The sequence below is a fragment of the Cryptomeria japonica genome, chromosome 10 (assembly GCF_030272615.1).
Source record: "Cryptomeria japonica chromosome 10, Sugi_1.0, whole genome shotgun sequence".
NCBI lineage: Eukaryota > Viridiplantae > Streptophyta > Pinopsida > Cupressales > Cupressaceae > Cryptomeria > Cryptomeria japonica.
In genome coordinates, this window is record NC_081414.1 from 19,122,143 (window position 1) to 19,135,947 (window position 13,805).

Consider the following 13,805-nt stretch of genomic DNA (forward strand, 5'->3'; position numbering starts at 1 on the left):
ATAATATTAAACCTTTGTAACCTAAGATCACTCTCTTGTTCCAAATTATCCTTATAAGGGAGGTACATTTTAGGAGAAGGATCAAAATCATTCATAAGATGGGGATTATTGAAAGAAGTGTTGATAGTCTCTTCTTGTACCAAAATGTTATCATAGATAGGATCAATTTTGGGAGAGGGACTAGCACTAGTAATTAATGCTTCATCCCTAGAGGGAAGGTTATTGAAATAAGGTATAGTGTTACTAAGAAAGGTTGCCATCATATCATCCTCTATCACCAAAGGATCCACATGGGGGAGGTACACTCTAGGAGAAGGATCAACATTACTCTTCAAAGCTTCATCCTTGAGAGGGAGATATTTGAAAGAAATATTAACAATATCTTCTTGAAATAGGTTTTTCTCATGAGTAGAGATAATTTGGGGAAAAGGAATAACACTATTTATTAATGCTTTGAATCTTTAGAGGGAAATTTATTGAAATGAATAGAAGGAGAGGTGTTATTAAGAAAATTGCCAGTCATATTACCTTCTTTTAACATAATATCATAATTTATCACCGAGGTACTTTCTGTTGGCATTATGTGAACCGGTATGAGGATATAATGACATTGTATGTTGTCATTGATGTCAATATGCTGAAGAAGAGAGTACCAGTATGTTACCAAGAACTGGTATATGTGAGAACTGATATAACATTTTGAACCGGTATATGTGCCAAAGTGAAGCGGTATGATTGTTCAAGGTGAACCAACATGTTGTTATGGGAACCGGTACATGGACGCTTTGTATGACTACTGATTGGTAGTCTCAACTTTAGGGTTTCCAATTGAAGTGCTTCAAGTCTGTGTGACTCAACCAGTGACTTTGTGTGATGAGTTAGCATTGTAATGAAGAATAGATCGTGTTGCCATGTCAGCCTTGTGCGCGTGAAGGATCTTGCATGAAGGAGATTGTTCCTATCTACCTCGGGAATGTGCGAAGTTTGTAAATGGTGAAAACACGTGATGGGTTATTAGCTGCCATGAAAGCGGTGGAAAATGAACGATGGAGAACATCTTGAGATCGGTTTAAGACTATTGCATTTAATGCAATGTGCTCAATGGTCAAGATTGAACCGTTTGAATTGCTTAACCTAACAGGTTTAGGGTTTAGGTTTTATGCTACTGACCTATCTGTTTCCTATAAGGTCGATGTTGTGTTTCTTTCTGAGGTTGTTGGCAAAAGTTGTGTGTGTGTATCCAAGTGAAGTGATATGTAATTCTTGCCAGACCAGAGGAGAGAAGTGATACCTGTAAAGTGTAAGTGCAGAAGGTGAAAAGGAGCTAAAATAGATCTGCATTGGCATTGAGTGCTGTTACCAGATCATTGTAATACCTGTTGATCTCTAACCACTTCAACAGTTGGGAAATCCCTTAATAGGGTAGCTTTAAATGGCTTATAGTAAATCCTATAACAGGGTGACTCAAAACCATTGAGTTCTTGAAATCCTCTAACAAGGTAACCTTTAACAGGGTTTAACCTTTAATCGGGTATTCTAGCCATCCCTTAATCAAGTGATCCCTAATAGGATTGGTTCCTAACAGAACCTATTGTATCAGTCTTTAATTGGACAAGGCTCCTAATAGAGCGGACTTCTAAAGAGTTCAAAAATAGCTTGTGGGTATTCATCCCCACCGTGGTTTTTCCCAGTTGGGTTTCCACGTTAAAAAATCTATGTGTCATGTGTGGTGTTATTCATGAGATGGTTTAAGTGATTTGTGTCTGAAGGTAAATCATGTTGATCTAGCTGTTTATATTTTTGATGATAGATTACCTGTTCATGCACTAGGGTGAAATGGAAATGAAGTATTAGACTATATGAAAAGATAAGTGTCAACTGGTTTATGCTTGTCTCAGTTATTCTGGGTTTTGTCGGTTGTACTCTGTTTAAGACCGATGTTACTGTTTGTTTGTCAAAGCGTAGTGTTTGCTGACAAACCAGTTGTAGGAATGTGTTTTTGTCTGTACTGATTCACCCCCCCTCTCAGTACCGGTTTGGTACTATCCGTTCATCATTGAGTTATCACTTTCATGGGGGGGACCAGATTAAGAGAATAATCAACATCATTCACCAATGGTTCATCCTAAATAGGGAGTGTTAGGATTCCCACAGATATTGAGAGGGGGGGTGAATCAGTATCTAACTGGTTATTGGAATTTCTTATCTTAAAACATGCAGAACACAATATAATAGTGTATGGGTATGCAAGAAACAATGCAATAAACAGAATTAAGAACATCCACATGAAAAGCACACCATAACACAATGATTTAACGAGGAAACCCAAAACCTTGGTGGGATTTGTGACCCAGAATATTATCTTACTGGCCAATAAGAGAATATTACTTACAATAGGGGGGCCTACACATGCAAGAAGGCCAACAGCCTAGAGCTCATTGCTCAAACACAAATGGGAAGTCTCACTGACTTACAATGTGGATTATACAAATCCAATATCTTGTACTACTTTACAATAGCATCTTCAATGCCAGATTCAGTACCGGTTTCTGCTCTGTTCTTTACATATACCCCTTAACCTATATTTTGCATAATAGGTCTGCCTAAATTCGCCTTATCATATTTTCTTACTTCTTACAAAATGTCCTACAATGACTTCTTATATATACAAGTCATTTTACAATGATATTGAGTCAGCTTACAAAGTTTATTAAATAATAAACAAAATATATTATAACAAAATCCTGTCGGCCTCTGTGCTAGTATACTTGCTTTCTCTGTGTCGGTGCAAAGTATGTTCTGTTGATGCCAGTGAGTTGCCTTGCCAGTGCCATAGGATTGTAAGATTGCCATCAATGACAAAACCTTCAATCACCTTCAATGTCTCATTGGAGTGTCCATATGCCAACAATCTCCCCCTTTGGCATTGATGGCAACACTCATGAGAAATTTCAAAAAGTGTTCTCCAAAAATGTGTGTCCAAAAATGTTACCAAAAATGTGTGCTCCCCCTGAGCATATGATTCCTGTAGTGTTTTGAATTTTCTCATTCCACTACTCCCCCTTTGACATCAATGGCAAAGGTTGTCAGGATGTCGGTAGAGTTTGTAGTTTCAACCTTGTAACTGGGAAGTTACAATTTGAAAAAGATCTCCCAAGATTAAGTTTATACTATCCATAAACTTTTTTCTATCCTTTATTGTTGTCTCTGTTCTCTTCATTGTACTGGTGAGATGCTGTAAATTCTCTGCCAGTGTTTTGTTTCCCTGTATTAGTACCTCAGATACTTCCTTCCGTAGAGATGCTAGATAGTCCAATCTTGGACTTAGATTTGATCTCAAATGTTTTGCCTTATTCAATATTCTTACTTTCTCTCTTTCCAATTTGAGTAGTTCTTCCTCAAAATTTGATATCTTCTCCTCAAAAATTGATAGTGTATCAGGTGAGTTGACAAAACTATCTGCAAGTTTATTGATCTCATTCTGTACCTTGCTCATTTTCATGTCTATATCTAGAGTCAAAAATTTTGTTTTAACGACATCTTTGTACAGATTTTTGTACTCTTTCAACAAATTACATAATTCCGGTAGAAGTGTGTCAAAATCTTTATTACACTTCTTTATTTTCTCATCAAAGAATTTCTATTTTTCAATTTCTACCTTATCCTTTACTGACTCTTCCTTTATTTTCTCAATATTTTCAGAGATATATTTACACAGTGTATTCAGTTGTCCTAAAGAATATTTGTTATCTATGTTATAGTTGGGAGAAATTACCTTCAAAATTGGTATGGCATCATCAATTGCCTTGTAAGCTTGTGAGCCGCAGTCGGTTATTTTCTTGATAGAATCTAGTAATACCTCAGTCACATTTGTTGATTTGTATCCTGATGACGATCCAACAATTTGAGTACTGGTGGAGGTAACCTCTATTAGGTCTGTTTGTGTCTGCATTTCTTTAAGCACTGGTTTTCCTACTTCACTAGTTGCCGGTGGCACTGTTTCCTTCTGTACCTCTTGCTGTTGTTATTCCAGAGCCTTTAACTCTGTTTGTTTCTCTGTATGTTGCATTGCCTCAGTCTATGACTCAATCTCTACTTTTTGTTCTTTATCTTTTGTTGGTTTATCAGTTTCTTCAACTACCGGAGGCTCACTAGCCATATCTGTCTTACCTATTGTATTTTTATCTATCACTATGTTGATCTTTTGAGTATCAACATTCACAGTATATAAAACTTCAGGATTAGGATTATTATCCTCTATATCCATACTTTCAACTCTTCTGTAGCTGTAGCTATTGTTGTTATTATCGGTGGAGTAATCAAAGGAGGTGGGGGTAAGTTGTCTTTGACTTTGATGCAAGATGGTCCACCAACTATACCTTTACCTTTGTCTTTTGCCTTCTGATATACCTTTATTGGTCTAGGGCTCATATATTCTTCCTGTTTTTTTTTTCCACTAGGAATATGTCCCATGCACTCTCTATCTCTTCAATCACTTCTTTGACTCTTCCTACCATTAAAGCAATTTGTTGGTGTGCAGTAGAAAAAACTGACCGGTTGGCTTCAGCAATTAGATCATCAATTTCCTTGGGTGAGTTTACTGGGTACACAACAATTAGTTTTTCTACCTTGATTTTCTTGTCAAGTTCTACTACTGCTAGTCTCCTTGCTTCTATCCTTTGAAATAGCTCAACTGGAATTTCATTTGCTACTTCCATCAGAAATTTCTTATACATGTCCATATGCAATATAACACTATTTTCAACTTGTTCTTTTCATCAGCTGTCAGAGTGTCATATATTTTCTCTATGTTCTTCAATTTTCCTTCCTCTGTAATTTCATTTAACAATACATCAAGAGGGGCCAAGTCTTTGTTTGTCTTCTTCTTCTTTTTGGGTGTCAGTTTCTTCTTTGGTGTAGCCTTTCTTACCGGAGATCTCACTGCTTGTTGTTTTTGTCTTGTCCTCCTAGGTGAGGGTGTGGTTGTTGGTGAGGGATCTCTTTTCCTTACAATTCTCTTGAAAGTTGCAGGCATGTCATTCTCTGAAGAAGTACCTACCAGTGATAGGTGAGTTTCAGGTTGTAGAGCTGCTAACTCATCCTCTGTTATGCCGGTTTGTTTTAGCACATCTTCTTTAATGGCCTTTGCTTATCTGGAACCTCTTCTTACTGTTGCCTCAACCTTTTTCACTCTTTTCTTAGATTGTGTTTGGCTTTCTATGGTCTCAACATTACCAAATACTTCTTCCTTAGGTTCTTTGGGGGCTTCTAGAAGTGCTTTAGCATATGTTTCTATGATCAGATCATCTATTTCATAGCCCAACTTTGTTACCCAAACAGTCCTAGGGATGACTGCTTCCATCCAGATTTCATCCTTTTTGATCACAAAGCAGATTTCCTTCTTGTATTTGTCAACCATCTTTTGTGATAGTCTGATTCTCTTCTTCATTTTGGCCTTAAATGCTTGAAAGAAGTCATTTATATTTTGTTCCTTGTCTTCTCCCATATTATTGAATAGTTCTATTAACTATTTGCCTACCGGTATATCATAGCCAAGTTCTTTGTAGCCTATACTAGGAACCTGTTTGCATATATGTAGCATTAGGCATACTAACAGATTTCCAAACTTAAAGGTTCCTTTCTTGTCCTTCTTGATCTTTCCAAGATTGTCAATTAATTCATCCTTTAACCATTCACATATATCAATCTTTGCATTATCTGTGACCATATCATAAGCACTCTTAATGCATAAACTTGATACTGAATTGAGTCTATTTGCATGAGTTGCCTTATACCCTAATATCATGCTGATAAATCTCACATTAATGTCTTTTACATCATTTACTCTTAGAGACCTTTTATCAGATGTGGCACCAGTTAAATTCATAACTAGGTCATTGGATACCTTCTTGGTTTTATCTAGTCTTTTACCGGTGGTCGGTAACCCTGTGGAAGCTTTCACAGCTTCTTTAGTGATTTTATGGATTGCATCTAGCCAAAAATATTCTCCATGCACCCTGCTTAAGACTATCCTAATAACATCCTTGGGAAATTCAGGAATGCTAACGATCTCTGTGAATCCTAGGGTTTCAACGATTTTGTGCTCATCTTTTACTTTACCGGTTTCATCACATATCACAGATTTGAACATTGTCTTAATCTCTTCATCTCCTAGTTCCTCAATGTTACAATGAATGTAAATTCTAGGGTCTTCAGCATAAACTACTCCTTTAGGAATTTGAGAAAAAGCCCCTAAAGCATCATCTTTCTTTGCTACTTTAGGAATTATTTGAAATACGGGCCTAGGTCTTTTATAATTTCTACAACAGTAGGGTTTGCTACATATTCAATTGCAGAGGTGGATGCCATGATAAAATACCTTTAACTGCCTTTGGGATGGATGATTGCTTGGAGTGTTCTTGCTTTATGCTCGAAATGCCTTAGCTCGGAGTCTTCGTGCTCTTCGTAGGTTTGAAATCTCGGTGAAGTGAAATGGAGCCAAAACCACAAATTTTATAAACTTTATTTGCCATCTACCACATTAAATGTATGCTAGTTAAGTAATAACTTAACATGTCTGCCGGTATGAGTATATTTCAACTTCTCATCTCTAACCGAGGGAATAATAGCATATGTGTCATTTGATTTGCCAAACCCTCAAAGAACTTTCTTCAATTCGATGAAGAACTTCCTGTCGGTGGAGTACTACTTTGTCCTTCTAGTTTAGTAATACTTTGTTCTGCTGGTGGGGTAATTGATTCTACCGGTGGAGGAGTATTCCCAACATTTAGATCTGTTTTTCTAATCCATTGTTTTGAGAATTCCTGCTTTACCTCTTCAACTTTTTCTTTTCCTTTTAAGCTTGCACCTTTGTTGTCTACCGGCGTTCCTTTGCTTCTATAGAATTTTGCAATATGCCCAATCTTGTTACATGCATAACAAGTTACATTGTTTTTCTGAATAGCTTTGCTATAACCTATGCCAATTTGTGTTCTGCATTGATTAGATAAATGTCCATATCTTCCACAAACATAACATTTCACATTCATTCTACAATTTTCTGAGTTGTGACCAATTCTATTGTATTTAGAACATTGACCGGTGGGTGTGTTGATGTTCTGATAACTTTTAGATTTACATTGATTTTCTCTATGCCCATACTTATTACAATTAAAGCATTTTCCATTGTGTAGCGTCGTAAATTGTACGCACTTGCTAGGGTGGTACAATTTCACACCTAGTTTAGCACCCGCCTTGGTGCATTTTGCATTTTGCATTGCATTTCCCCTTTAGCACTTAATTAATTAAATTAATTAGGTCTAAGGTCCTATTTTATCATCTCCCATATCATAAAGTTGGGCCCTTTCATTAAAGTGTGCCCCTTTCATTTTATTCTTCCAATACATCATTTAATCAAAAACCGTAATTAGGTCCTATTTTGAACTTGGGGGCTTGATATCGGGGGTCAAAACATCTCGAAATCACCTGTAACTTCGGGATTCTCTCTAAAATCATCATATCTGACGGCCCTGAAAATTTGGTGAAAAGTTGTCGGGACCATGGTGCCCATGCAACATGGTCCCGGACATTTTTCCCAAAATTTTGGGAGCACGATCCAATCATAAAATAAAGCTTAACCCCAAGAAATTGGTGGGACATTCAATCTCTAGGTCGGCCAAAATACGAATTTACAACCTAGGGTTTCATACATAAAAGCTCTCTTTCCTCATTGGAAAGGATCCGATTTTTGGCTTTCAAGGACCTTCTATGCAGCGAAAGAGCAGATCTTTGAAGACTTCAACAACATTCAACATTCCTCTATCAAGCACTTATCAAATTCATTCATCCACTTAGGGCTTGGAAGACATTGAAGAACAATAGGAAATTACCGACTGAAGATTGGCTTGTACTCCTCCCTTGAGGGTTGGGTATGATTTCATGTTGTTTTCATGTCTTTGCATAAGCTTCAATATATCCTTTATTCATGCTTTAGATCACTTTGCATCTTGATTTAGAGCATTTACATTATCATTTACAAGCAACTAGGGTTTACTTTCTAGGTTGCTCTAGTTTGCTTTCTTGCATTTAAGGACCTTGCACACACACTAGGTCTGCACACACAATACATTTTACAATACAACTTGGCTATTCGTGGAGGTGGAAATCACCGAAGCGGGGGTTTGACTAAGGCAAAACCCTATATAGCCGTCCAAACGCCTTTTTAGATATAAGTGCAGGTTTCGGGACTCGGATGACGCCGCAGGTTGCAGATCCGGGAGAAGCAGACTGAGACCGACCTTCCCACCAAATTTCAGAGAAAAAGACCAGGACAGGGGCGTGGGGCGCCCTGGTCCTGCCAGGACAGGGGCGCTGGGCGCCCTGGTCCCTTCTGGGTGCCCTGGTCCCTACTGGGTGCCCTGGTCCCTGGGACAGGGGCGCTGGGCGCCCTGGTCTGATAGCATTTTCAGCATTTTTGACAGCTTTTTCCAAAGTGCAAAAACAGTAGTTTCCGGAGCAGTTTTAAGGGCAGAATCAGGACAGTGGCGCTCGCGCCCCCGTCCTGAACATTTTCAGTCAGATTTTAACTCCGGGTACGCATTTGCATTCTTGTCTTGTCCTTCGGTTTATAGCTTTCCATTGTTTAAGTTCAATTCTGCAATCTTGTTATTAGTTCATACTTGCACTTTGGGGTTAGGGATTGAACTTGCATTATTTGATCTTCCAATTTCGACAAAGGAATAGAAATCCTAATAGATATCCCATGGCTCTCTCTTTCACAAAAAGAAGTAGCCAATTGTGCGATATCTCTAGGCTCTTTCGTATTCCGTAAATGTGTGATTGAAAGTGAGATTAGGGGATGTTAACCTAGTCTCGCTTTTTCCCCTACACACATTGAATTTATAAGCATTAGGTTGTCTTACCGGTTTGCTGTGATCCTGAGTATTTGCAGTACTGGAGCTTTCACCAACTTCAAAGCCAATTCCACAAGTATCACCATTAGGTTTTTGAGTCTTCAACAAATCACCAAGTTCCTTTGAGCTTTTCTTGAATTTATCTTTGTGTTGGTTAGCAATATCCAGTTCTCTTTGTAAGATCTCTTTCTATCTCATTAGTTCATTTGAGTCATTTTGTGTATGCATCAGATCTGTCTTCAATAGGTCATTTTCATAGCTAAGTCTTGTGTTCTCATTTGTTGCATCACTTAGTCTGTTGGTCAATTCTTCTTCATTCTTCTTCCTATCTTCAATTTCTTTGCAAAATCTCATAGTCATATCCTACATCTCATTCTTTGTTGCCATGTTTTCTTGCTTCAGCTTCCCTATCATATTATTTAGAGTTTCCTTTTCATCATTCTCAAATTGCATCTTTTCACAAAGTTCTCTTCTCTTATTTCTTGTAGTGGTGAGATTTTCTTGAAGTGCCTGAATGATATCCTGAGCTGCCTTTAGATAATTTTCAAGTTTGATGTTTTTCAATTTTTCTGTATCATAGTCTGAGAGAGCTGCTTCAAGTTGCTTCATCAAGTTTTCCATCTTTACCAGTGTCAAGATCTTCCTCAAGCTATTAGGCTTCTGAAAATAGAGGACCAGGCTCTGATACCAATTGTTAGGATTCCCACAGATACTGAGAAGGGGGGGGGGGTGAATTAGTATCTAACCAATTATTGGAATTTCTTATCTTAAACATGCAGAACATAATATAACAGTGTACCAGTATGCAAGAAATAATGCAATAAACAGAATTAAGAACATCCACATGAAAAGCACACCATAACACAATGATTTAATGAGGAAACCCGGTGTGGGAAAAACCTCGGTGGGATTTGTGACCCACAATATTATCTTACTAGCCAATAAGAGAATATTACTTACAATAAAGGGGCCTGCACATGTCGAAAGGCCAACAGCCTAGAGCTCACTGCTCAAACACAAATGGGAAGTCTCACTGACTTACAATGTGGATTATACAAATCTAATATCTTGTACTGCTTTACAATAGCATCTTCAATGCTAGATTCAGTACCGGTTTCTACTCTGTTCTTTACATATACCCCTTAACCTATATTTCACATAATAGGTCTTCCTAAATTCGCCTTATCATATTTTCTTACTTCTTACAAAATGTCCTACAATGACTTATTATATATACAAGTCATTTTACAATGATATTGGGTCAGCTTACAAAGTTTATTAAATAATAAACAAAATATATTATAACAAAATCATGTCAGCCTCTGTGCCGGTATACTTGCTTTCTCTATGTCGGTGCCGGTGTCCTGAGTGTCGGTGCAAAGTATGTTCTGCTGATGCGGGTGAGTTGCCTTGCCGGTGCCATAGGATTGTAAGGTTGCCATCAATGACAAAACCTTCAATCACCTTCAATGTCTCATTAGAGTGTCCATATGCCAACAGGGAGATCATTGAGAGAAGTGTTAAAAATACCTTCTTTCACTTTGATTTTCTCATGGGTAGTGCCAATTTTGGGAGAGGGAATAACACTATTTATTAATGCTTCATATTTAGAAGAGAGAGAATTAACAAAGGTGTTATTGAAATCATCCTATTGCCTCAAAATGTCCTTAGTAGGATCGTTCAGAAGGGGGTGAAGTGTAAGAAGACGATTTAAGAAACTATCATGATGCAAAGACAAGTCGGTCGAAGGCCAACGTGTCATCCTAGAATTGACGACATGGAACGGGGTTTGGAGTGGCACCCCAAAATTATTTTTTGACATGACAATATTTGAAAATATTCTTTTTTTTTCTTACACAATGCAATGAAAGAAACAATTCAAGGAAAGAAGGAAAACTGAATGTCTAAGCAATGAAGTAATTACGTGATTAACTAAGTGAAAGCATAAGAACTAACCAATACAATTAATGAAAGTGCATGCGCTATATGTTCGAGAAATGATTGCAAATATGAATATTTAAATGCATACAAGTAAGATATAAGACCATAAATCAAAAATGATTCAAATGTAAGAATGACAGGTTCATCAAAATGTGTTGGATAAAAATGGAATCGGGTAGTTTTAGGACTTAATCCCACTTTAATTCAAACATTGAAATATGAAAGAACCTAAAGGAATAATCCTCTTTGAATAAATATTGTGAAAGAGAGTAAAGGGATACTTCTAGGGTTTCTATTCCTTTGTTTCTATGAAAGAGAATGTGCAAAATATGCGAGGATGTGAAACTATGTAAGGTAAATACAAGTGACTAAAATAGTAAAACAACAAACTGATAATGAAAAGAACTGAGACAAGAAGTAAAAATATAGGAATGAAATTTTTATGTGCACCTATAACCAAAAACTAAGGCTGAATTGGTAGGACAAAGGTACTGTATGCCTTGGTCTCAGTGACTGTGAAAAGCTACAAACTGGAAATCAGAGTCTTGAGACTGTCTGGAAACTGTTTAAAGAGTATCAAGTGAAATGAGGAGGACCAAGGCATGGAGAACCTTGGTATAAGAGGAATAGGACATGGGGCTCCATGGTCCCTCAAATCTAAGACCAATTTATGAATATGAGTTTGTGCCTATCCGTTGAGATCTCCCAAAAATTGATCGCTTCAACAAAAACCTGTAATTGCACCTGCAAGATGAAAAATGGTGTATTTGTGGCTATATAGGGTTTTTCCTTAGTCAAACCCCTTATTTTGGTGATTTCTGGACCTCCACAAATGCCAATATTGTATTGAAAAATATGTGTGTGTTCCCTATAATCTCATAAGTTTGTAAGATTTTTATGAGCTAAATGCAAACTAGAGTTCCACCCTATGTTTTGAGAAAAACCCTAAATAAATGTAATGTAAATGTTTCAAATCAAAAATGCAATATGGATCTAAAACAATAATGAAAATCTAAAAGTCAATGATGTGTAGATTGAAAACTCAATATAGAGATATGAAAATAACATGAAACCCTACCAAATCCTAAGAACAAGGTACGTGCCAATCAACAAGCAGTGATCTCTTTATTATTCTTCAGTATCTCCTAAAGCTTCCATGGTTGATAAAAATGTTGATGAAGACTTTATTGATGGATGAATTTTCTGATTTGATACTTCACACAAAGTTTCTCTTTCACTTCACAAGGATCTCCTTTTAAATTGCATGATTATGATTATCAAATGAGGGAAAGAAAGACTTTATATATGAAACCCTAATTTTAAATTTGATAAAGGGCCAACTTAGAATTGATAAAAATTGACACCAAGCAAGATTTTAGAATTATAATATTGCTAAATTAATCTCTCAAAATTCACGGAAAAAAGTTTGGAACCAGGTAGTATACTACCCGGTTCAACCAAATTTTTTTAAGATGATTTTCTAGGGATGCAAGATATCAATATTATAATGTCAAATCCAACATGATCGGTCAATCCAAGGTATGTATATATGCAAAAATGTGCCTCAAATATTAAAATTAGGACATTATTAGGATTAATTTAAGATAAAATAAAAGGGGTGCACCTAGGGCTAAGGGCCCAATTTTATAATATTTAAATTGGTGAGAGAGGACTTTAGATTCAATTAAATTAATAATTAAATACCTAAATAACTCTTATAATGCAAAATGCAACGGGGCACAATAAGGCAAGTGATAACCCTAAGTGTGAAATTAGACACCCTTAATTAAGGGTGTACAATTTACGACGCTATAGTTGTAATCTCCACATTAGACTTTGAAATGCTTGTGCCTTCTTATGTAAATGTTTTTGTGGATGCTTCATATGTAGTAACTCCTATGCCTGTGTAGAGTCAAAAATTGCATACTCCTTTGCAATTCCACCTACACATTTGTATCCACTTTAGTGTCCATTCTCCTAGCATCTGAGTAGGCTCATTTTAGCCCTTGTATTAGCCTTTTCCCTCTCAAGATGCTCAAGAGACTTTTTCCGTAGCCATCGTTCAACTTTTATTTTGAATTAGCCACACGTTTCTCTTACCACTTGTCATTTTTGAGTGTGATTCATTTGGAAACTATCACATCGCATGGAAGTCCGTGTGCCACACATTCATCCTGTGACATCTTAGTGTTCAAATTTAAATTCTATGCGTTTCGACACTGGCCACCTACCTTGGTTGGTGGAAACGACTCAGAATCTTCTAAATGGCTGGCCAACCCTCTTTTACCTCTAATTTTCTCATTTTAAATCTATCTTTTCTCTCCATCCAAGCTCTTTATATTCTGGATAGAATATCTTTGGTTCCTTCATGCAATCTCCCTGGCTTATTTTCTAAGCTCTCATAGCTTTCTCTTGCTTTCTCCCACTCTCTCACTTGCTACAACTATCTCTAGCTCAACACAATATTCTTTGTATCTTTCTTGGCTTTCTCAAGCCTTGCTGGTAATATCTTTCTATCTCTCTTGCATCTTTGAGCATCTTGGGATTTATCACATCCCATATCTATTTGATCATTTATCATTCTGTCTATTTATATTTTGATCTATCTATCTATCTATCTGGTTGTCCATGGAGGTGGAAACACCAAAGTGGGGATTTGATTGAGGCAAACCCCTATACAACCCCAACAATTTTCCTCTCTGGCTTGGGTGTAGGTTTCATTGGAGAAGAATTACTTTGCTGGAAGCTTAAATTGTGGATCAATTGTAAGATTATTTCCTTCCTCTCTTTCATTTATCCTTTTACATTCCCCTAGTTGTTTTTTTCTTTCTGTTATATAGTTGTCTAGTTTTACTTGATTTGGAACATGTATCTATCACCTTGAGATCTCTATATGAAAATTTGTACTCTATTCGCATGGGATGCCAATACGTCGCATTGCCATCTAACCCA